Source organism: Lissotriton helveticus, chromosome 10 (assembly GCF_964261635.1).
Source record: "Lissotriton helveticus chromosome 10, aLisHel1.1, whole genome shotgun sequence".
NCBI lineage: Eukaryota > Metazoa > Chordata > Amphibia > Caudata > Salamandridae > Lissotriton > Lissotriton helveticus.
This window is the reverse complement of record NC_136071.1, coordinates 1,109,752,483-1,109,775,366: the sequence shown is the minus strand read 5'-3', so window position 1 is coordinate 1,109,775,366 and position 22,884 is coordinate 1,109,752,483. Positions and strand designations below refer to the sequence as shown.

The 22,884-nt window shown below is 46.4% G+C and overlaps 1 protein-coding gene and 1 pseudogene across 1 annotated transcript in view; one reads left to right on the top strand and one right to left on the bottom strand.

The window, feature by feature from the left end:
* The window catches only part of CPNE4 (copine 4), a 1,493,383-nt gene that overhangs the window by 954,448 nt on the left and 516,051 nt on the right, over positions 1-22,884 (bottom strand). The gene's annotated exons all lie outside the window — the stretch shown is intronic.
* On the top strand, positions 9,764-22,236 carry LOC144785291 (homeobox protein Hox-B1-like; annotated as a pseudogene).

Below are 22,884 nucleotides of genomic sequence, written 5' to 3'. Positions count from 1 at the left end.
TAAAACAGACCCAACTCCTAAAAACTCCCCCAAACCCTGCCACAGCCCTTAAAACGACCCTGACCCTGTCCCCCCACCCCACCCTGAGCACTAAAACCCTGCCCCCTCCCAAAAACCTCCCAGAGCCCCCCGCCCTGAGACCTAATACTGACCCTCACCCCTAAAAACTACTCCCCCAAACGCAGCACCAGCTTCACTTACCTGTCTGTGTGTGGAGCTTCCTGTTCCGATGCTACCTCTTCTTCTCCATGCCCATCTGAACACTGGACCGCTATCTGCCTTAACCACGCATATCTGTATGTGTGATTCATGTAAGTCTGGTTACGTTTGCGGGGAAACGGCGCGTGTTGCTCAGTCTGTGCTGTAAAGGCTGTTTTCCCCCAGGTGTCCTCGTAAACACTTTGGGGCTAATTTATGAGGTTTTGCCGTAGGGCAGCACAGAAAGCCTTCCTGCTGCACTTCCCTACGGCAAAAGAAAAGGGCTGGAATGCACCGTAAGATACAGCGCATTCCCACCCTTTTCCCCTGTGCCAGCGCACAATTGGCTATCGTGCACCAGTGTCGTCACCTTTGCACGATGGTGCAAGGATGCCTGCGTTACGGGGATGATTATTTTTGTTCAGGAATGGAAACCTTTCTGTACAAAAATAATCACAGGAGCCTTTTCCCCCTTTCTATGTGTGCTGCAGAATGCAGCACATGTAGAACAAGCATTTGCAATGCAATAGGTCTCGCATTAGGAAAGTTTGACCTATTGGTATTGTAAATGACACATATTTTTTATTTATGTGTTGGTTTTGAAAATAGCCAAATTAATGACTTTGTCATTTACAATGCCAATAGTTTTAACTTTCGCAAATGTGACACCTATACCATTTGTAATGCAATATGTGTTGTATTTACGTGACTTAGATGTATTGATATTACAAATAATTAATACTTAAATAAAAGTTATTGTAATTTATAATGGCAATAGCTCAAACTTTTGTAAATAACTTTTGTGAAGATTATGTTCATTGTATTTTATTGCGACGAAAATCAAAGAACAGAAGTGAAATATTAACATCTTTTTGTTTCATTTGTAATAAAGCTTGAAACATTGAGAGAACATATTTGAACCAGTTGTTGTTGAAAGGTTGCACAGATTGATGCTGTGGTGATGCGATAGATATATAGAGGGAAGGCGATAGATAGATCGAGTGAAGGCGATAGATAGATCGAGTGAAGGCGATAGATAGAGTGAAGGCGATAAATAGATAGAGTGAGGGCGATAGGGCGATAGAGTGAGGGCGATAGAGTGAGGGCGATAGAGTGAGGGCGATAGAGTGAGGGCGATAGAGTGACGGCGATAGATCAGGATGCAACACAGAAGGAGGGAGGGCATGTGGGAGGCAACACAGAGGGTGGATGGTAGGCAACACAGAGTGAGGGAGGGCGGTCAGTAGGCAACTCAGAAGGAGGGCAGAGGCAGCACAGTGGGAGGGTAAATAGGATGCAATACAGAGGGAGGGCAGTCGACGGCAACACAGATGTAGGACGGGCGTTTGGAACGAAACACGTTTTGCAACAGGGAAGGAGGAAGGGTGGATGGGAGGCAACAGGGAGGGATGGTGGGTTGGAGCCAACAGTGACAGATAGGCATCAGTGATGGAGGGTGGGTGGTTAGGCAACACAAAAGGATAGTTGGTGGGTTGCAACACGGATTGCAACACAGTGGGTGAGTGGGTAGGATGCAACACAGAGGGTGGGTGGCCGGGATGCCAACACGGAGGGTGGGCTGCAACACAGAGGGTGGGTGAGTGTAATGCTACACAGAGGGTGGGTATGGCAACACGGAGGGTTAGACAACACGGGGGTTAGGCAACACGGGGGTTAGGCAACACGGGTGGTTAGGCAACACGGAGGGTTAGGCAACACTGAGGGTTAGGCAACACGGAGGGTTAGGCAACGCGGGGGTTAGGCAACGCGGGGGTTAGGCAACACGGGGGTTAGGCAACAGGGGGGATAGGCAACACGTGGGGTTAGGCATCACGGAGGGTGAGGCAACACGGAGGGTTAGGCAACATGTAGGATGGGTGGGCCAGTGGTGAGCCCCACGGAGGGTGGGTGGGCGATCGGCTACACTAAGGGTGGGAGGTAACACGGGGAATGGGTGGGCGGGCGGCAGGCAACACTGACGGTGGTTGGGAGTTCGCTAGGCAACACGGAGGGTGGGTGGTAGGTAACACAGAGGGTGGGTGGGTGGTAGGCAACACTGGGTGGGTGGGCAATAGGCAACACATTGAGCGAGAGGCAACACATTGGGCAAGAGGCAACACGGAGGGTGGCTGGGTGAGAGGCAGCACAGAGGGTGGCTGGGTGGGCGAGAGGCAGCACGGAGGGTGGGTGGGTGTCGGGGCGGGTGTGAGGCAACACTGTTTAGGCGGGCGGCAACTCAGAGGGAGGGTGGGCGGGAGGCAACACGGAGGGAGGGTGGGCGGCAGGCAACACGGTTTAGGCAGGAGGCAACACAGAGGGAGGGTGTGCGGGCGGGAGGCAACATGGACAGGCAACATGGAGGGAGGGTGGACATTCGTGTGAAAATAAGCAAGTTTCAGTAATATTCGCGGTGTATGTAGCAGCCTTGAGTTATTGAAATAAGATTAACAAAATAACCAACAGTAACAAGGTTATCAAAAGTTATAACTCAACTCAGATGTCGTATGTATAATGTAGCAACAATGCGCAGTTATTCTATTCACACTTTGCCTTTACCGCTAGCTGCTCTGCCTGAAATGGCAGAAACCGGTCCCCGGAAGCTTGTTTCCTTCTCAGTATAAGAATTGGCTTGGTAGTTTGGTTTGCCCTGTTCCCATCATGCACTGGGACAGGAACAGACTATTTGCATATAGCCAAGTTCTGAGCTGGGATGGTGCAGTGAGCTAAAAAACGGTGATGGATCAAGCCCTGATCTTTAGACTGGGTAAGAGTGGTCTGCTTAATTCAGGCAGTCTGTTCATCACCACCCCCTTTTCTGAATCATTTTGTCCACCATAAGCGTGGAAGGGTATACTCAGATGTGAGTCCCTTGCTCATTGCACCATCAGGATTCAAGCAAGCCGGGCCGACGACGCCTGAAATGGCAGAAACCGGTCCCCGGAAGCTTGTTTCCTTCCCAGTATAAGAATTGGCTTGGTAGTTTGGTTTGCCCTGTTCCCATCATGCACTGGGACAGGAACAGACTAATTTGCATATAGCCAAGTTCTGAGCTGGGATGGTGCAGTGAGCTAAAAAACGGTGATGGATCAAGCCCTGATCTTTGGACTGGGTAAGAGTGGTCTGCTTAATTCAGGCACTCTGTTCATCACCACCCCCTTTTCTGAATCATTTTGTCCACCATAAGCGTGGAAGGGTATACTCAGATGTGAGTCCCTTGCTCATTGCACCATCAGGATTCAAGCAAGCCGGGCCGACGACGCCTGAAATGGCAGAAACCGGTCCCCGGAAGCTTTTTTCCTTCCCAGTATAAGAATTGGCTTGGTAGTTTGGTTTGCCCTGTTCCCATCATGCACTGGGACAGGAACAGACTAATTTGCATATAGCCAAGTTCTGAGCTGGGATGGTGCAGTGAGCTAAAAACGGTGATGGATCAAGCCCTGATCTTTGGACTGGGTAAGAGTGGTCTGCTTAATTCAGGCACTCTGTTCATCACCACCCCCTTTTCTGAATCATTTTGTCCACCATAAGCGTGGAAGGGTATACTCAGATGTGAGTCCCTTGCTCATTGCACCATCAGGATTCAAGCAAGCCGGGCCGACGACGCCTGAAATGGCAGAAACCGGTCCCCGGAAGCTTGTTTCCTTCCCAGTATAAGAATTGGCTTGGTAGTTTGGTTTGCCCTGTTCCCATCATGCACTGGGACAGGAACAGACTAATTTGCATATAGCCAAGTTCTGTGCTGGGATGGTGCAGTGAGCTAAAAAACGGTGATGGATCAAGCCCTGATCTTTGGACTGGGTAAGAGTGGTCTGCTTAATTTAGGCACTCTGTTCATCACCACCCCCTTTTCTGAATCATTTTGTCCACCATAAGCGTGGAAGGGTATACTCAGATGTGAGTCCCTTGCTCATTGCACCATCAGGATTCAAGCAAGCCGGGCCGACGACGCCTGAAATGGCAGAAACCGGTCCCCGGAAGCTTGTTTCCTTCCCAGTATAAGAATTGGCTTGGTAGTTTGGTTTGCCCTGTTCCCATCATGCACTGGGACAGGAACAGACTAATTTGCATATAGCCAAGTTCTGAGCTGGGATGGTGCAGTGAGCTAAGAAACGGTGATGGATCAAGCCCTGATCTTTGGACTGGGTAAGAGTGGTCTGCTTAATTCAGGCACTCTGTTCATCACCACCCCCTTTTCTGAATCATTTTGTCCACCATAAGCGTGGAAGGGTATACTCAGATGTGAGTCCCTTGCTCATTGCACCATCAGGATTCAAGCAAGCCGGGCCGACGACGCCTGAAATGGCAGAAACCGGTCCCCGGAAGCTTGTTTCCTTCCCAGTATAAGAATTGGCTTGGTAGTTTTGTTTGCCCTGTTCCCATCATGCACTGGGACAGGAACAGACTAATTTGCATATAGCCAAGTTCTGAGCTGGGATGGTGCAGTGAGCTAAAAAACGGTGATGGATCAAGCCCTGATCTTTGGACTGGGTAAGAGTGATCTGCTTAATTTAGGCACTCTTTTCATCACCACCCCCTTTTCTGAATCATTTTGTCCACCATAAGCGTGGAAGGGTATACTCAGATGTGAGTCCCTTGCTCAGCACCATCAGGATTCAAGCAAGCCGGGCCGACGACGCCTGAAATGGCAGAAACCGGTCCCCGGAAGCTTGTTTCCTTCCCAGTATAAGAATTGGCTTGGTAGTTTGGTTTGCCCTGTTCCCATCATGCACTGGGACAGGAACAGACTAATTTGCATATAGCCAAGTTCTGAGCTGGGATGGTGCAGTGAGCTAAGAAACGGTGATGGATCAAGCCCTGATCTTTGGACTGGGTAAGAGTGGTCTGCTTAATTCAGGCACTCTGTTCATCACCACCCCCTTTTCTGAATCATTTTGTCCACCATAAGCGTGGAAGGGTATACTCAGATGTGAGTCCCTTGCTCATTGCACCATCAGGATTCAAGCAAGCCGGGCCGACGACGCCTGAAATGGCAGAAACCGGTCCCCGGAAGCTTGTTTCCTTCCCAGTATAAGAATTGGCTTGGTAGTTTTGTTTGCCCTGTTCCCATCATGCACTGGGACAGGAACAGACTAATTTGCATATAGCCAAGTTCTGAGCTGGGATGGTGCAGTGAGCTAAAAAACGGTGATGGATCAAGCCCTGATCTTTGGACTGGGTAAGAGTGGTCTGCTTAATTCAGGCACTCTGTTCATCACCACCCCCTTTTCTGAATCATTTTGTCCACCATAAGCGTGGAAGGGTATACTCAGATGTGAGTCCCTTGCTCATTGCACCATCAGGATTCAAGCAAGCCGGGCCGACAACGCCTGAAATGGCAGAAACCGGTCCCCGGAAGATTGTTTCCTTCCCAGTATAAGAATTGGCTTGGTAGTTTGGTTTGCCCTGTTCCCATCATGCACTGGGACAGGAACAGACTAATTTGCATATAGCCAAGTTCTGAGCTGGGATGGTGCAGTGAGCTAAAAAACGGTGATGGATCAAGCCCTGATCTTTGGACTGGGTAAGAGTGGTCTGCTTAATTCAGGCACTCTGTTCATCACCACCCCCTTTTCTGAATCATTTTGTCCACCATAAGCGTGGAAGGGTATACTCAGATGTGAGTCCCTTGCTCATTGCACCATCAGGATTCAAGCAAGCCGGGCCGACGACGCCTGAAATGGCAGAAACCGGTCCCCGGAAGCTTGTTTCCTTCCCAGTATAAGAATTGGCTTGGTAGTTTGGTTTGCCCTGTTCCCATCATGCACTGGGACAGGAACAGACTAATTTGCATATAGCCAAGTTCTGAGCTGGGATGGTGCAGTGAGCTAAAAAACGGTGATGGATCAAGCCCTGATCTTTGGACTGGGTAAGAGTGGTCTGCTTAATTCAGGCACTCTGTTCATCACCACCCCCTTTTCTGAATCATTTTGTCCACCATAAGCGTGGAAGGGTATACTCAGATGTGAGTCCCTTGCTCATTGCACCATCAGGATTCAAGCAAGCCGGGCCGACGACGCCTGAAATGGCAGAAACCGGTCCCCGGAAGCTTGTTTCCTTCCCAGTATAAGAATTGGCTTGGTAGTTTGGTTTGCCCTGTTCCCATCATGCACTGGGACAGGAACAGACTAATTTGCATATAGCCAAGTTCTGAGCTGGGATGGTGCAGTGAGCTAAAAAACGGTGATGGATCAAGCCCTGATCTTTGGACTGGGTAAGAGTGGTCTGCTTAATTCAGGCACTCTGTTCATCACCACCCCCTTTTCTGAATCATTTTGTCCACCATAAGCGTGGAAGGGTATACTCAGATGTGAGTCCCTTGCTCATTGCACCATCAGGATTCAAGCAAGCCGGGCCGACGACGCCTGAAATGGCAGAAACCGGTCCCCGGAAGCTTGTTTCCTTCCCAGTATAAGAATTGGCTTGGTAGTTTGGTTTGCCCTGTTCCCATCATGCACTGGGACAGGAACAGACTAATTTGCATATAGCCAAGTTCTGAGCTGGGATGGTGCAGTGAGCTAAAAAACGGTGATGGATCAAGCTTTGATCTTTGGACTGGGTAAGAGTGGTCTGCTTAATTCAGGCACTCTGTTCATCACCACCCCCTTTTCTGAATCATTTTGTCCACCATAAGCGTGGAAGGGTATACTCAGATGTGAGTCCCTTGCTCATTGCACCATCAGGATTCAAGCAAGCCGGGCCGACGACGCCTGAAATGGCAGAAACCGGTCCCCGGAAGCTTGTTTCCTTCCCAGTATAAGAATTGGCTTGGTAGTTTGGTTTGCCCTGTTCCCATCATGCACTGGGACAGGAACAGACTAATTTGCATATAGCCAAGTTCTGAGCTGGGATGGTGCAGTGAGCTAAAAAACGGTGATGGATCAAGCCCTGATCTTTGGACTGGGTAAGAGTGGTCTGCTTAATTCAGGCACTCTGTTCATCACCACCCCCTTTTCTGAATCATTTTGTCCACCATAAGCGTGGAAGGGTATACTCAGATGTGAGTCCCTTGCTCATTGCACCATCAGGATTCAAGCAAGCCGGGCCGACGACGCCTGAAATGGCAGAAACCGGTCCCCGGAAGCTTGTTTCCTTCCCAGTATAAGAATTGGCTTGGTAGTTTGGTTTGCCCTGTTCCCATCATGCACTGGGACAGGAACAGACTAATTTGCATATAGCCAAGTTCTGAGCTGGGATGGTGCAGTGAGCTAAAAAACGGTGATGGATCAAGCCCTGATCTTTGGACTGGGTAAGAGTGGTCTGCTTAATTCAGGCACTCTGTTCATCACCACCCCCTTTTCTGAATCATTTTGTCCACCATAAGCGTGGAAGGGTATACTCAGATGTGAGTCCCTTGCTCATTGTAACAATAAGGATTCAAGCAAGCCGGGCCGACGACGCCTGAAATGGCAGAAACCGGTCCCCGGAAGCTTGTTTCCTTCCCAGTATAAGAATTGGCTTGGTAGTTTGGTTTGCCCTGTTCCCATCATGCACTGGGACAGGAACAGACTAATTTGCATATAGCCAAGTTCTGAGCTGGGATGGTGCAGTGAGCTAAAAAACGGTGATGGATCAAGCCCTGATCTTTGGACTGGGTAAGAGTGGTCTGCTTAATTCAGGCACTCTGTTCATCACCACCCCCTTTTCTGAATCATTTTGTCCACCATAAGCGTGGAAGGGTATACTCAGATGTGAGTCCCTTGCTCATTGCACCATCAGGATTCAAGCAAGCCGGGCCGACGACGCCTGAAATGGCAGAAACCGGTCCCCGGAAGCTTGTTTCCTTCCCAGTATAAGAATTGGCTTGGTAGTTTTGTTTGCCCTGTTCCCATCATGCACTGGGACAGGAACAGACTAATTTGCATATAGCCAAGTTCTGAGCTGGGATGGTGCAGTGAGCTAAAAAACGGTGATGGATCAAGCCCTGATCTTTGGACTGGGTAAGAGTGGTCTGCTTAATTCAGGCACTCTGTTCATCACCACCCCCTTTTCTGAATCATTTTGTCCACCATAAGCGTGGGAGGGTATACTCAGATGTGAGTCCCTTGCTCATTGCACCATCAGGATTCAAGCAAGCCGGGCCGACGACGCCTGAAATGGCAGAAACCGGTCCCCGGAAGCTTGTTTCCTTCCCAGTATAAGAATTGGCTTGGTAGTTTGGTTTGCCCTGTTCCCATCATGCACTGGGACAGGAACAGACTAATTTGCATATAGCCAAGTTCTGAGCTGGGATGGTGCAGTGAGCTAAAAAAGGGTGATGGATCAAGCCCTGATCTTTGGACTGGGTAAGAGTGGTCTGCTTAATTCAGGCACTCTGTTCATCACCACCCCCTTTTCTGAATCAGCTGCTCTGCCATGAGCATAATTGTCTGCTAGTAGTTTTGGAACAGGGGTTAATTGTGCGGACCTTGGTAGATTAAAAGATCCGAACCAGCAGGAGATTCTGTTATTTTATTTGCCCGACACAAATTGTTTCTCGTCTGTTGGTATAGCGCAGTACTACTTAAAGCCTCAAAGCCTCAACATATTTTCTTCCAAAGGGATTTTGAATCATCCATGTTTATAAAAAGCACACCAAGTACAAAAGCAAGTAGGAAGAAAACGTCCTTTCACGAGTAATCCAACACATTGTTGCTCTGTGCACTGTGTCTTTTCCCAGCGAATAGAAGAAAGGTAACAAGAGTGCTACACGCAGAGGTGCAAAAGGCGAATCGTGAATAACAAAAGGCACAAAGGACCAATTAACATGATACATCAACAGGGCACTGAGTCTCTCTAACTTACGAGTTTTATTTTGACAGAATGCATAGCGTTTTTCAAATGTTTAAGAAATGCACCATTATCAAATTATTTTGGCTTTTATTGTACTGTTATCTAGTTAAACCAAAACACTAAGGTGGAGTATTTGCAATGTTTAAACGCTTTCAAAACAAAACACTCGGAGTCTGAATGCCAGTCAGGAGAGAGAGAGAGAGAGAGAGACAGACAGACACACACAATATCTGAGAGGGTGAAAGGGGCTGGTATTTCAAAAGTTGGAATCGAAAATTGTTCTTGCCAAGTTAACAACATCAGTAATCACAGTTGTAACAAGACAACAACGCCCTCATTTGCCAACTTCATTGTATGAACCTCCGGATGATGAAAGGCTGAGCCGCTCAGGTAGTATGCAGAACTGTAACTTGCAGATTCGCACAGATCTCTTCGTGGAGTGTGCGCCCCGCTGAGATTTCTCACTAGTATCCTATTGTTAAAGGTATTCGGTGTGTTGAAGCTTCTCGGTGATAACAAGAAAAGCCTGGGAGTGAACTGAAACCAGTATTAATAGAAAGCGGATTTGAATCACGGCTTCCTCTGTTATTCAATGTGAGCGTCAGCAAAGAGTGTGTTGTTATCAGATTGATGGGCCGGGTTTGATTGAAGTTTCTTTGTCATGCAAATGTCAGAGGGGTGATGGATTGGCTCAGATATGTGACAGGCTTCAGGAGGTCCTCTACCATTGGCTCCTCGCCAGAGACACATGTCCTAGGTGCAGGGGACGAGGATTGAAGGCTCGCCGTCCTTGGAAGGGAACGTTCACAGCTCTGACAGTCTATCCAAAGGTCTCGGGGCAGGAGGAGTCTTCTCACACAGGTTGTCACTCCGCTGGCAGTGGCAGATGGACAATCCCAGGATGAACTCCTTTTTAGAGTATGCAATTTGTAGCCGCGGGACGAGTGCCTACTTGCCCAAGGGCTACCACCACCCCCTGGACCAGGGTGCCCCAGCCTTACAGGCCTGCTCAGGTGCTGACACTTACAATGGAGATGGCCGCTTCATGGTGGGGGGCAGCGCAGCTGTGTCCAGCCAGCTCCATCAACAGGGCTCAGCCTACCCATCGGGGGCTGGCCTGGCATACCCTGGCCAGGCGCCCGTGTACCCTTCTCAAAGCTGCGGCACGGGTTACGGGCACCAGTTTTACCTGAGCAAGGAGGGCGAGGGGATGTACTTCCAGCCCTCTGTATACCCCGCCAACACAGGATCCAGCCTCAGCGGCCTGACGGACACCTAGTGCCCCTCCCCCGGGCCCGGCCTCTACCAGCAGCAGCACCCCTTTCTACAGGAGCAGCAGGGCTTCCTGCAGGGCACCTACACTCACATGCCCACCTCGCCTCTCGGAGACCCCGAACAGGCCTCCACCACACACACCTTCGACTGGATGAAAGTGAAGAGAAATCCCCCCAAAACCGGTAAGTGGCTTTGTTCACTATAGTTTATAGAGCTCTTTAGTGAGCAGCAATGCTTCAACCAAAAGAGCTGTCATCTATACAGTGCACTCACAGTGATCTCACGATCTGTCCAGTGCAGTCCCACAGATCTCACGTCGGAGAGGCCTGTGTGATCCGTGCAGTGGACTCACACAGTTTTCATGTTCAGGGGCTCGAGAGGCCTGTGTGATCTGTGTAGTCTCACAGATCTCTTGTTCAGGGGTTGTTGGTGTCTGCGTGATATGTAAGGTGTATTTACAAAGATCTCATGTTCGGGGGCTGGAGAGGCCTGTGTGATATGTGCAATGGACTCACACATATCTCATGTTCAAGAGTCAGTGATACCTGTGTGACAACCAGATAGTAAACTGACTGTGATCTTACCTTCATCTAAGACGTTATGCCAACGCGGCCCAAACCGAATCCCGACTCCACCCTACTCCTGGCTAAAGAGAGTAGAGACTGTAGGCCAGGGAGCGCGTGCGGCGGGCGTGCTGTGTCACTGCTGAGTGGGGGCTGGCCAAAATGATGTCCAGGGCCGTCATTGGTAGCGCTACCAAATGGACAGCCCTGGGATCCACATCGTACGCACTGCGCACGGCACCCCCACCACAAGGGGTGCACACGCGCACTGTGACGTGCACTAGTTCCACTTCCTGGCTGCGCGAGTGCACTTTCTGCATTTCATGTCGGGCCGGGCCCACTGATCTGCGGTCTATTCTGCGGGGCCCCCTGGGCAGCTGCCCATACAGACCATGTCTAGGACTGGCCCTGGGACTGCCGCCGGCGAAGAAGGTAGAGCAAGATATAGAGGAGGAAGCAGTAACAGGAGAAACAACAAAGATCGAGGCAGGAGAAGAAGATGTGGGTCATTCCATGCAGCGGCGGCGGCGGCGGGTAAGGAGGGGGGGGCGGCGGCGTGTGTGTGTGTGTGTGTGTGCGCGCGTGCATGTGTGCGTCTGTCTGCGTGTATGCGCGTGTGTGCGTGCCTACGGCCGGCCTGCGTAAGCGCGTCCACAGACCCTGAGCAGCTTGTGCACCGGTGTGTCTCCCTTGACAGGCATTTTAGCAGCAATAGGTCTCGAGCGAGACCTAAAAAGGAAAAACGAGGAGAAATAAAGATATTTCTCCTCGTTGTGCCCCTGGGGAGGCGTAAGCTTTTGTCGCCCGCTCAGATTTACAATTTCTTGTAAATCTGGGGCAGTGTCAAAAGGCCATGGATGTTGCTGGGAACTCCCACAGCAACACCCATTGCACGCCCCTTTGACGCAGAACACTGCGTTAAAGGGACTTAAACTCTCATCAAACAGGTCTTTAAAGGCATTAAACTCTCACCAAACAACTCTTTCTCAGGCACACTTGCATACAGACCACCAGGCCCGGCAACCTCATTCATAGAGGAACTACCTCGTCTGATTGCAGAAATGGTGGCTTGTAAGAGCTCTACCACGATATTGGGGGACCTTAATATCCTTCTGGCTATACCAGATAATGCTACAGCAAGAAGATTAATTCAGGACATGGAGGCCATGCAATTAAAACGACTGATCAAAACCAGTACTCATGTAAAAGGGCACATACTGGATGGCATCTTTTCAAATGACTATAATCTAAAGGTAGGGATTCCAATACCATTACCATGGTCAGATCATTATTTCATCCCGTTTACACATGAAGAGGTACAGGTACAACACTCAGGTCATAAATCAACAGGCAATAGGAATAAATGGCCTAAAACCTATCTGACAACATGAGGAAGGAACTGGAGCATAAAGCCCCAGGTATGACAGGGGATGTACAAGAGGTCGATAAGATATGGGCCGACTGGCTTAACAAAGTAACCACTCAGTATCCACAGAAAATTAGACAAAACAAACATAGTGGGAGGAATAAAGCGCCTTGGTTAAATGAACAAATAATTCATATTAAAAAAACATGTAAAAAATTGGAAAGACTGTGGAGGAAGAACTATGATCTCAACATTAAAAGCCAATATAAACTGGCCATTAGACAATATCACAGGGAGATGACTCAGGCTCAGGCCAAATACTTTGAATATAAAATTAATGGGGCGCACAATTGCCCAAAAGAACTAATCAAGGTAGTCCGCTCCCTAACAACCACTAATCAAGAAATGAGCCTCAAATCTACATCTAAAGAAAGAAGCAATCTGATGGCAAAATATTTTTTAAATAAGATGGAAATACTCTATGAGAACTTGCAACAAAATAGAAACTCTATGAATGTTGATTCGTACACCAACATGAGCGGAAACTGCTGTACTAACATAGGAAGGGTATTAGATAATTTCCAAACGATGCAGATAGATGATTTCCTCTCTCCTCTACAGAAGATCAAGTCGGGCTCTCCCCAAGATCCAATTACACCAGACATTTTGTTACAGGCCAGCAGCCTGGCAGAAATAGCCACAGCAGCCTTGGTATCACTCTGCCTGTCCCGAGGTCTGATCCCAAAATCATGGAAACATGCGATTATACGGCCATTACTAAAAAAAAACACATTTGGATCCTGCAGAACCGGGAAATTACTGACCCATTTCACTGTTACCACTGCTAGGCAAAATTGCCGAAAAAAGTGTAAATCAGATGCTGTCCAAATATATAGAAGACAATCAAAGGCTTCATAATACACAAATGGGATTCCGACCCTAGCATAATATGGAGTCAGCTCTGCTGGTAGTAACCGAGGAATTGAAAAAAATCCTAGATCAGGGGTGCACAGCGGCTATTTTGTTACTGGATTTGAGTGCCGCATTTGACACTGTAGAACATAGCAAACTGATCAAGAGACTAAAGGATGCAGTTATCACAGGGACAGCGATTAAATGGCTGAGCTCATTTCTGGAGGACAGGTCCTTCCAGTTCATGGAAGGGGAACATCTTTCAGATACCCTCCAACTATCTTGCGGAGTACCACAGGGTCAGCAATAAATCCCACACTTTTTAATGTGTACATGTAACCATTGGCAGACATAGTACAAGAATTTTGCATGTCAATTGTGTCATACGCCGATGATACACAACTGGTGTTATCAGTGACGAACGACCCCCACTCCGTATATAATATTCTATGACCATGCATGTCAAAAATAGCTGATTGGATGTGTAAATGTTCCCTGAAATTGAAGGAGGATAAGACGGAGATTATGTTCCTGGGAAACCAGACAGTACCCAGGAACACTATCAGCTGGCCAATCCAGTTGGGTCAACCCCCAATCCCCAAGACAGCCATCAAAAATCTGGGAGTCTGGCTAGATGATAATCTAAGCATGGAGACCCAACAAATAAAATCTCAGGTAAATGCTTTGAATTACTACATATGCTTCGAAAGATTCTACCCATCCTACTTGTACAATCCCGCAGAACGGTGGTCCAGGCTTTGATTATGTCACCACTGGAATACGGGAACTCCTTATACCTTGGTGCGCCAAAATATGTCATCCATCGGCTGCAGGTGGTCCAGAATGCTGCAGCATGGATCTTGCTTCAGATTCCGAGAAAGCATTCAGCCAAAGCCGCTTTAAAGACTTTACATTGGCTCCCAGTTCAGGCAAGGGTCACCTTTAAGGCACTCTGTTTTGCCCACAGGGCTATGAATAATAGACGACCTCTGTTACTAAGAAAACTGGTTGCCCACTGCATCCCAATCAGGAATTTAAGATCCTCAAAAGATCTCCTCATGCAACAAGGCAGACTAAAAAGTGCAAGATGGGGAGGAAGATCCTTTCTTCACCTGGTTCCCAAGATCTGGAACTCGCTGCCCAGAGAGACTCACATGTTAACTGACAAATTCGCCTTAATGGAAGAGACTTAAAACACTTCTCTTTCCCTAAAAACCCTACTTTGTGAACTGAACAAGACCACCGTTGTCATACCTTCCTGGTGCTGGGAAGCCTACGGGCAGCCATGCGCTGTATAAATCCATAAACAAACATAACATATAAGGCAGAATAAGCCCAAAAAAGTGGCTTAGTGCTGTCTGATAAATATCACGCAGGCTTCTGCGTCACGGAACGTCAAAAAAGTGACTTTCCAGAGGCGCAAAGAGTCTCATAAATGAGGCTCTGGAGGTTTAGCATTTTTCACTTCCACCACACATATATGCACTGTAACCCAGTGATGTAGAAAACAAGAGTGATAAAGCTGATGGCTGTCACTTTTATTCTCTATTGTTGGCCCAAAGGTCAGAAAAATCATGGATATATTATAGCCCTCCTTTTGACTTTTGCAGAGTAATAATTCTGCAAACTTTGGTGGATCTGCTCTCCCACACAATTTTAAGTTTTACTGAGTAAAGAATTGCCCCTGCTAAAACCACATGGCTTTCCGCTCATATTTTCTGCCTGTGGTATGTCATTGCTAAACATTCTGCATGTCAAGTTTAAGCCTGCTGTATGTCAGTGTTAAACATGCTGTATATGAGTATTTAACATGCTGCATGTCAGTAGTAAGCAAACTGCATGTCAGTATTAAGCAAATTGCATGTCAGTATTAAGCATGCTGATTGTCAGTATCAAACATGCTGTATGTCAGTCTTGACCCTGTGCCTCATGGGAGCAGTCCAGCCCGAACTGCATGACCAGGTCTTCCTGGATTGGAAACATCCTGTGACCGGTTTCAGGGTATTACCCCTCATCAGCAAGGCTAGCTTGAATCCAGTGGCACGAGGAGCAAGGGAACCACGTCTGGGCATACCCTGCCAACTTAGGGCGTACATAGCAAACACAACAAGATGATGGACGAAGTGCTGAAACTTTTCAACCATTCATACCCAGTCACAGATCTGGGTTGAATCCATTTTTCTTTTGCTCACTACGCCACCCCAGTTTGGACCCAGTTCAAGACTGATTTGCATATGGCTGGGTCTGAACTGGGGTGGCAAAGTGAGCTAAATAACGATGATGGATTTTACCCAGATATATTAGTGACTGGGGGTGATTGTCTGAAACATTTTGGCCCTCCATCCATCATCTAACTGTTTTTGCATTGTTCGGTCTAAATTGGCAGGGTATGCCCAGACGTGGGTCCCTTGCTCACTTTGCCCCTGGATTCAAGATAGCCTGGCAGATGAGGGGTGTTACCCCGAAACCGGTCCCAGGATGCTTGCATCCTGTCCAGGGAATACCTGGCATGACAGTTTGGGCTGGACTGTTCCTTAGAGGAACAGGGTCAAGACTGATTTGCATATGGCTGGGTATGAACTGGGGTGGCGAAGTGAGCTAAAACCGATAATGGATTCAAGCCAGATCTGTGACTGGGGGTGAGTGTCTGAAAAGTTTCAGCACTCCGTCCATCATTTTATTGTGTTTGTATGACTGTGTTAAGCATGATCTATGTTAGTATTAAACATGCTTATGCAAGTGTTAAGCATGCTGTACAGGAGTATTTAACATGCTGCATGTCAGTATTAACCCCTTCACTGCGGCGGCTATTCCGCCGCAGTGCTAAGGGGGCGGGGCGGAAGAGCGGTGGGCGCATGCTGGTGACGGAACCGCTCCGTCACCAGCGTCGGTTGCGCTGTGCTTATGACGGAGCGGTTCCGTCATGGCCCGCCCCGCTCAATAGAACGCTCAGCGCAGGCGCGGAATCCGCGCCGCGCAGGTGTGCCGGGCGGGCCATGACGGAACCGCTCCGTCATCAGCACATCGCGACCGCGTCTGATGACGGAGCGGTTCCGTCGTCAGCAGGGGAGGGGTTAAATAACTAAAGAACAACACAACTGCCAGTACTGGTCAACATTAAATTATTTTTTTCCGACCTCTATGAAGGAAACATAAGGGTCCGTTCATTTAATTTGTGTCACTAGTTTATTCATATATTTATTTTGATTTTTTCACTAGTACACCATGATTATTTTCATGAACAAACAAACTACTTTCATGTGTATGTACAAATATACAATAGAACATTACATAGAAATCTTAATGTACAATACAATTTACAGATTTACAATACATCCGCACATTCACATTGGCCAAAACTTTCATCCATCTGCTATCATACCACGAAAAAAACTTAAGGCCTCATGTCAAAACTAGGTTTTTTATACATATAAGTCATTTATATCCTGGAAGTGTAGTCAGTGTGCTAAACGCAGTATTTAAAGAAAAGGGAGTAAATCCGACTTGAAAAACACTAGCAAAATATTAGAAAATGACACAAGGAACCAAAAACAGGTCGACGTGTTTCGAAATCTCCAATGCAGAGTTCTCCTCAGGACCAACACTCTAGATATGTGTGCAACACAAACAATCCTCAAGTAGGTGTCGTAGTTAGTTGAAACTCTATTTCGATGTTGTTGCCATTATTCGCATATTAGCGGGGATGTTAGCTTTGTATTGTAATTGTGGGAATTCTCAGATGCCGTGTTTATATTTCTCTGGCGTCCTCAGAGCCCGAATTCTCTCGTCAAACAACAGTATGCGGAAGCCTGGTCCCATGTCAGTATTAAGCATGCTTTATGTTAGCATTAAGCATGTTGCATGTCAGTATTAACCATGCTGTATGCCAGTGTTAAGTATGCTGTATGTCAGTATTACGCATGTTGCATGTCATTGTTAAGCATGCAGTATGTCAGAGTTAAATATGCTGTATGTTCGTATTAGACATGGTGTATGTCAGTGTTAAGGATGATATATGTTAGTATTAAACATGCTCATGCCAGTGTTAAACATGCTGTATATGAGTATTTAACATGCTGCATGTCACTATTAGACATGCTGTATGTCAGTGTTAAGGATGATATATGTTAGTACTAAACGTGCTGTATGCCAGCATTAAACAGGATGTATATGAGTATTTACCATGCTGCAAGGCAATTTTAAGCATGCTGTATGTCAGTATTAACCCCTTTGCCGCGGCCGCGATTTAGCGGCAGTGCGTCACTTCCGCAAAATGGGCAGGGCCGCGTCGGCCGTTGGCCGACAGCAGCACTAGCGAGGTAGTGCTCCCGTCGGCCAACGGCCGACGGCAGCACGCAAGTGGTTAAGCAAGTTGTATATCAGTATTAAACATGGTGTATGTCAGTGTTAAAAATGCTGTATGTCAGTGTTAAGCATGCTGTATGTTAGTATTACGCATGCTGTATGTCAGTATTAAACATGGTGTATGTCAGTGTTAAGCATGCTGTATGTCAGTATTAAACATGCTGTATGTCAGTATTAAACATGGTTTATGTAAGTGTTAAACATGCTGTATGTCAGTGTTAAGCATGCTGTATGTCAGTGTTAAACATGGTCTATGTCAGTGTTAAGCATTCTGTATGTCAGTATTAGGCATGTTGTATGTCAGGATTAAGCATGGTGTATGTCAGTGTTAAGCATGGTGTATGTTAGTATTAAACATGCTGCTTGTCAGTATTAAACGGTGTATGTCAGTGTTAAACATGCTGTAGATCAATGTTACACATGGTGTATGTCAGGGTTAAGCATGCTGTATGTTATTGTTAAACATGGTGTATTTCAGCATTAAACATGGTGTATGTCAGTGTTAAGCATGCTGTATGTCAGTATTAAGCATACTCTATGTCAGTATTAGACTTCCTATAGGTCAGTGTTAATCATGCTGTATATTAGTATTAAAGATGCTGTATGTCAGTATTAAACATGGTGTCTGTCAGTGTTAAGCATGCTGTATGTCAGTGCTAAACATGGTGTATGTTAGTATTAAACATGCTGTATGTCAGTAGTAAACAGTGTATGTCAGTGTTAAACATGCTGTAGATCAATGTTAAATATGCTGTATGTCAGTGTTAAGCATGATGTATGTTAGTATTAAACATGGTGTATGTCAGTGTTAAACATGCTGTAGATCAATGTTAAACATGATGTATGTCAGTGTTAAGCATGCTGTATGTTATTGTTAAACATGCTGTATTTTAGTATTAAACATGGTGTATGTCAGTGTTAAGCATGCTGTATGTCAGTGTTAAGCATGTTCTATGTCAGTATTAGACATCCTATAGGTCAGTGTTAATCATGCTGTATATTAGTATTAAACATGATGTATGTCAGTATTAAACATGGTGTATGTCAGTGTTAAGCATGCTGTAGATCAATGTTAAACATGATGTATGTCAGTGTTAAGCATGCTGTATGTTATTGTTAAACATGCTGTATTTTAGTATTAAACATGGTGTATGTCAGTGTTAAGCATGCTGTATGTCAGTATTAAGCATACTCTACGTCAGTATTAGACTTCCTATAGGTCAGTGTTAATCATGCTGTATATTAGTATTAAAGATGCTGTATGTCAGTATTAAACATGGTGTCTGTCAGTGTTAAGCATGCTGTGTGTCAGTGCTAAGCATGCTGTATGTCAGTGCTAAGCATGGTGTATGTTAGTATTAAACATGCTGTATGTCAGTATTAAACAGTGTATGTCAGTTTTAAACATGCTGTAGATCAATGTTAAATATGCTTTATGTTAGTGTTAAGCATGATTTATGTTAGTATTGAACAATGGTGTATGTCAGTTTTAAACATGCTGTAGATCAATGTTAAATATGCTTTATGTTAGTGTTAAGCATGATTTATGTTAGTATTAAACATGGTGTATGTCAGTGTTAAACATTCTGTAGATCAATGTTAAACATGATGTATGTCAGTGTTAAGCATGCTGTATGTTATTGTTAAACATGCTGTATTTCAGTATTAAACATGCTGTATGTCAGTGTTAAGCATGCTCTATGTCAGTATTAGACATCCTATAGGTCAGTGTTAATCATGCTGTATATTAGTATTAAACATGATGTATGTCAGTATTAAACATGGTGTATGTCAGTGTTAAGCATTCTGTATGTCAGTGCTAAGCATGCTGTATGTCAGTGCTAAGCATGGTGTATGTTAGTATTAAACATGCTGTATGTCAGTATTAAACAGTGTATGTCAGTTTTAAACATGCTGTAGATCAATGTTAAATATGCTTTATGTTAGTGTTAAGCATGATTTATGTTAGTATTTGTTAAGACAACCGTAGGAGGCGAGACGAGAGAGGAGAACTACAGGAACCCGGAACACGCCCGCCCGAACTACGATCCCCAGAAGGCCGTGCAAGACAGGCGCGCTGAGAGGGCGTGCCCATTTAAGGAATCAGGACGCCAGCGGTAGGCGTCGAATATTTTGAACATTATCCCCGCGAATCAGGAGAAGAGGTCGAGCGAAGGCGAGCTCCGTGATATTCGGCGGCGTTGGACAGGAGTTGGAAGTAAACGGTGAGAAGCCTCTGATTTCCCGAGACAGTGACAGCGGGGCTCCGCTTCACGCTCGGTGGAACATTTATTGTCAACCGTTCTGCTCCGACGCTTTGTCAGTCCCCGCTCGAGGGTATTGAGCAATCCATGAACTCCGGTTCGCTCTGACCCCTGACAGTCCCCGCTCGAGGGTATCGAGCAATCCCTGAACTCCGGTTCACTCTGACCCCTGACAGTCCCTGCTCGAGGGTTCTCGAGCTGAACTTCCTGGAACTTAAACCGTGGCCAATCCCCGCTCGAGGGTATCGAGCGAACGGACCATTGGTGATCTGTGGCCAGTCCCCGCTCGTGGGTATCGAGTAACGGTCCCTGGCAGTGACCATTGGCCAGTCCCCGCTCGAGGGTATCGAGTTGAGGTCTCTTGCTGAGACCCTTGGCCAGTCCCCGCTCGAGGGTATTGAGTGTGGAGTACGCTTTAGGCGTTTGCCCTCCGTTGGACGCGTGTCAGGACTGACACGCATGCGGAGGACGATTACGCTATATTCATTACGCGGATAGAGACTCGAGTGGCATTTTCGGCCATTATTTAGCACGGGGTCCTCTGTTGGAAGGTGCTAGGACTAGCATCATTGCAGAGGACGGTAAGACGCTATCCGAACCATTGAACACTCTTGCTTTGCTTATAATTTGGCATTTAAACAAGTCTGAATAAAGAGCTTGTTACCTTACTATATCGGACTGGCACCTCATTTGTGGGCTAACAGGTGGGGTGTTTGGGTTCCTACTGAGTTACCCGATCCCGAGGGAAAACAGGATTACAGTATTAAACATGGTGTATGTCAGTGTTAAATATGCTGTAGGTCAGTGTTAAACATACTGTATGTCATTGTTAAGCATGCGGTATGTTAGTATTAAACATGCTGTATGTCAATATTAAACATGGTGTATGTCAGTGTTAATAGTAATCATTAGTAGGAGTAGTTCCTTGTTGGCCAGATGGACACCAGGGGTGGGACCACATGGCTAATGTTACTAATGCAGGGAGACCTGAAACTCAGATCTAGGTGCCCTCACACAGCTGCTAGGGTGTCAAGCTTCAGCATTGGGTGCTCCTCGTCTGGCCGGCACTGCAATGCCTGACGGGCCTGGGTGCTCTTTATCAGAGATCTTTTGATCTGGTAACGCCGTTAAGGTGAATGCATGAAGGAGGGCTATTTGAAAAAGTGATGAGTGTGAAAAGAAGGGTATCTAAAATAGCCTCTGGTATTCCTAGTTCAAGTTTAATAGTGGAAGGGTAACAGAGCTAAGTAAAAACAATGGTGCTACCGTGAGGTCACAATGTACTAAGATAGCGATTAACAGGTTACGGTCAACATGTTTCGTGTCTAATGAGCCATGGGATCGGGCGCCACTTCATCAGGACCAAAAATAGCGACTAAACGCCCCCTTAGAGGCTAGGGACCTCCCTTCTATTAAAGGATAGTCGCTTAATGTTAGTGAAGCTGCACCAGGATGGTTGCAGCACCGTAAAACCACCCCAAGGTGGGTGGACACATGCTCCTTGGGCACAATGGAGGGTCCCATGCAGTTTACGGGACACTGCCGCTAACCTACTCGCCTCCACAGGCCTGGAACAAATATCAGTGTTAAAAATGCTGTATGTAAGTGTTAAGCATGGTGTATGTCAATGTTATGCATGCTGTATGTCAGTATTAAACATGGATAGGGGCCTGCAGGCAAAAAATGTGTGCTGGACTTTAGATGTGCACTACTTATATGGGTTTTCTAACCCTGCTGATATTTACCAATCTTTGACCAAATAAAATAGTTTCTATTTGCAATTTATTTTCAATTATATTCTTTCTTTTTTTGCAAAGTTCAAAAAATGAAATATATTCATAACAAATGAAACAGTTCAGTTTACATATAATGTGTGTCTTTCTAATTTACAACAAATTCTTTCAATAGTGGATGTCTTTGGCCCAATGCATTTCGGGACTTTTAGACGTAGTCCCTTCGTCAGGGGAAACATCCAATGTAACGCTCTATTCCAGTATTGATGATAGACACAATCAATCCTTATCGTTTCTATAGGAAAGAACCGTGAACGAGAGGGAGATCTCGTGAGAAAACAACTTCCTGCGCTGCCGTTTCTTCGTTATAGCCAAGTCTCAAAAGTACTGTTACCCTCGTGGTTCACAGTTCCCCGAACGCGAGCGATAACTTCCGTGTATACTCCTCCAATGTGTCCATGTTGTGCATAGAATCACCCATAGAGTATGTCAGTGTTAAGCATGCTGCATTTCAGTATTAAACATGTTATATGTTAGTGTTAAGCATGCTGTATGTTAGAATTAAACATGCTGTAGGACAGCGGTAATCATGCTGTATATTAATATTAATCTCTTGTCTGCAGGCTAGCTTTAAGCCTGCTTGGGCATTGTTAAACTCGCTGAATGTCAGGTTCTATAACCTGCTGTCAGTGTTAGCCTGTTTCAGATCTGAGCTAAACTGGCTGCATGGAGTGTGTATCTTGCTCTATGTGGGTGCTAAATGTGTCAATTGTCATTTTGACACCTATTGAGTGGGTATAGTACCAGAATATTGCTGTCAGATTATCATCCTACATTCACAATTTGAGTTATTAATAGAAAACCTACACTCAATTGAGGTAATATTTTGGTAAATTATATTTAAGACAGAATATTTATGCCTGACAAAATTGATGTAGACGGTATTCTGACATTCAACCTGTTAACTGTCACTACTAAATATTCTGCATGTCAATGTTAAAAATGTTATGTGTAAGGGTGGGCAGAACTCGTGGAGTTTTACTCTGCGGAATTCCAGAGAGTTACATAAAATCTCTGCATGATTCCGTGGAGTTCCGCAAGCGGGCGGAATCGGCATGTCGTGCTGCTTTTTAGTACCAGGAGCTTGTTCCGCGCAGCAAAATCAGTGCAAACGGCACCACATGATGCTCCAGAGGGTGCTGCTTCTATGCTGTTGCTCGAGTAGAAATTGTTCTCGAGCAGTAGCTTTCTCACCACGAACGGTCACGACTACTTGTATTGAGAAAATCTTGCCGGGTGCCGCCCTAGCACCCCAAAGTCGCGCCAGAGGTCGCAAATTCTTGTTCATTCTCGCCAACTTAATGTTGGCAAGCTGCGCGCAAGAAGAAACTCCACCACACGGTGGTTGGCGGAGTTTTGCCGGAACTCATAACACAAAG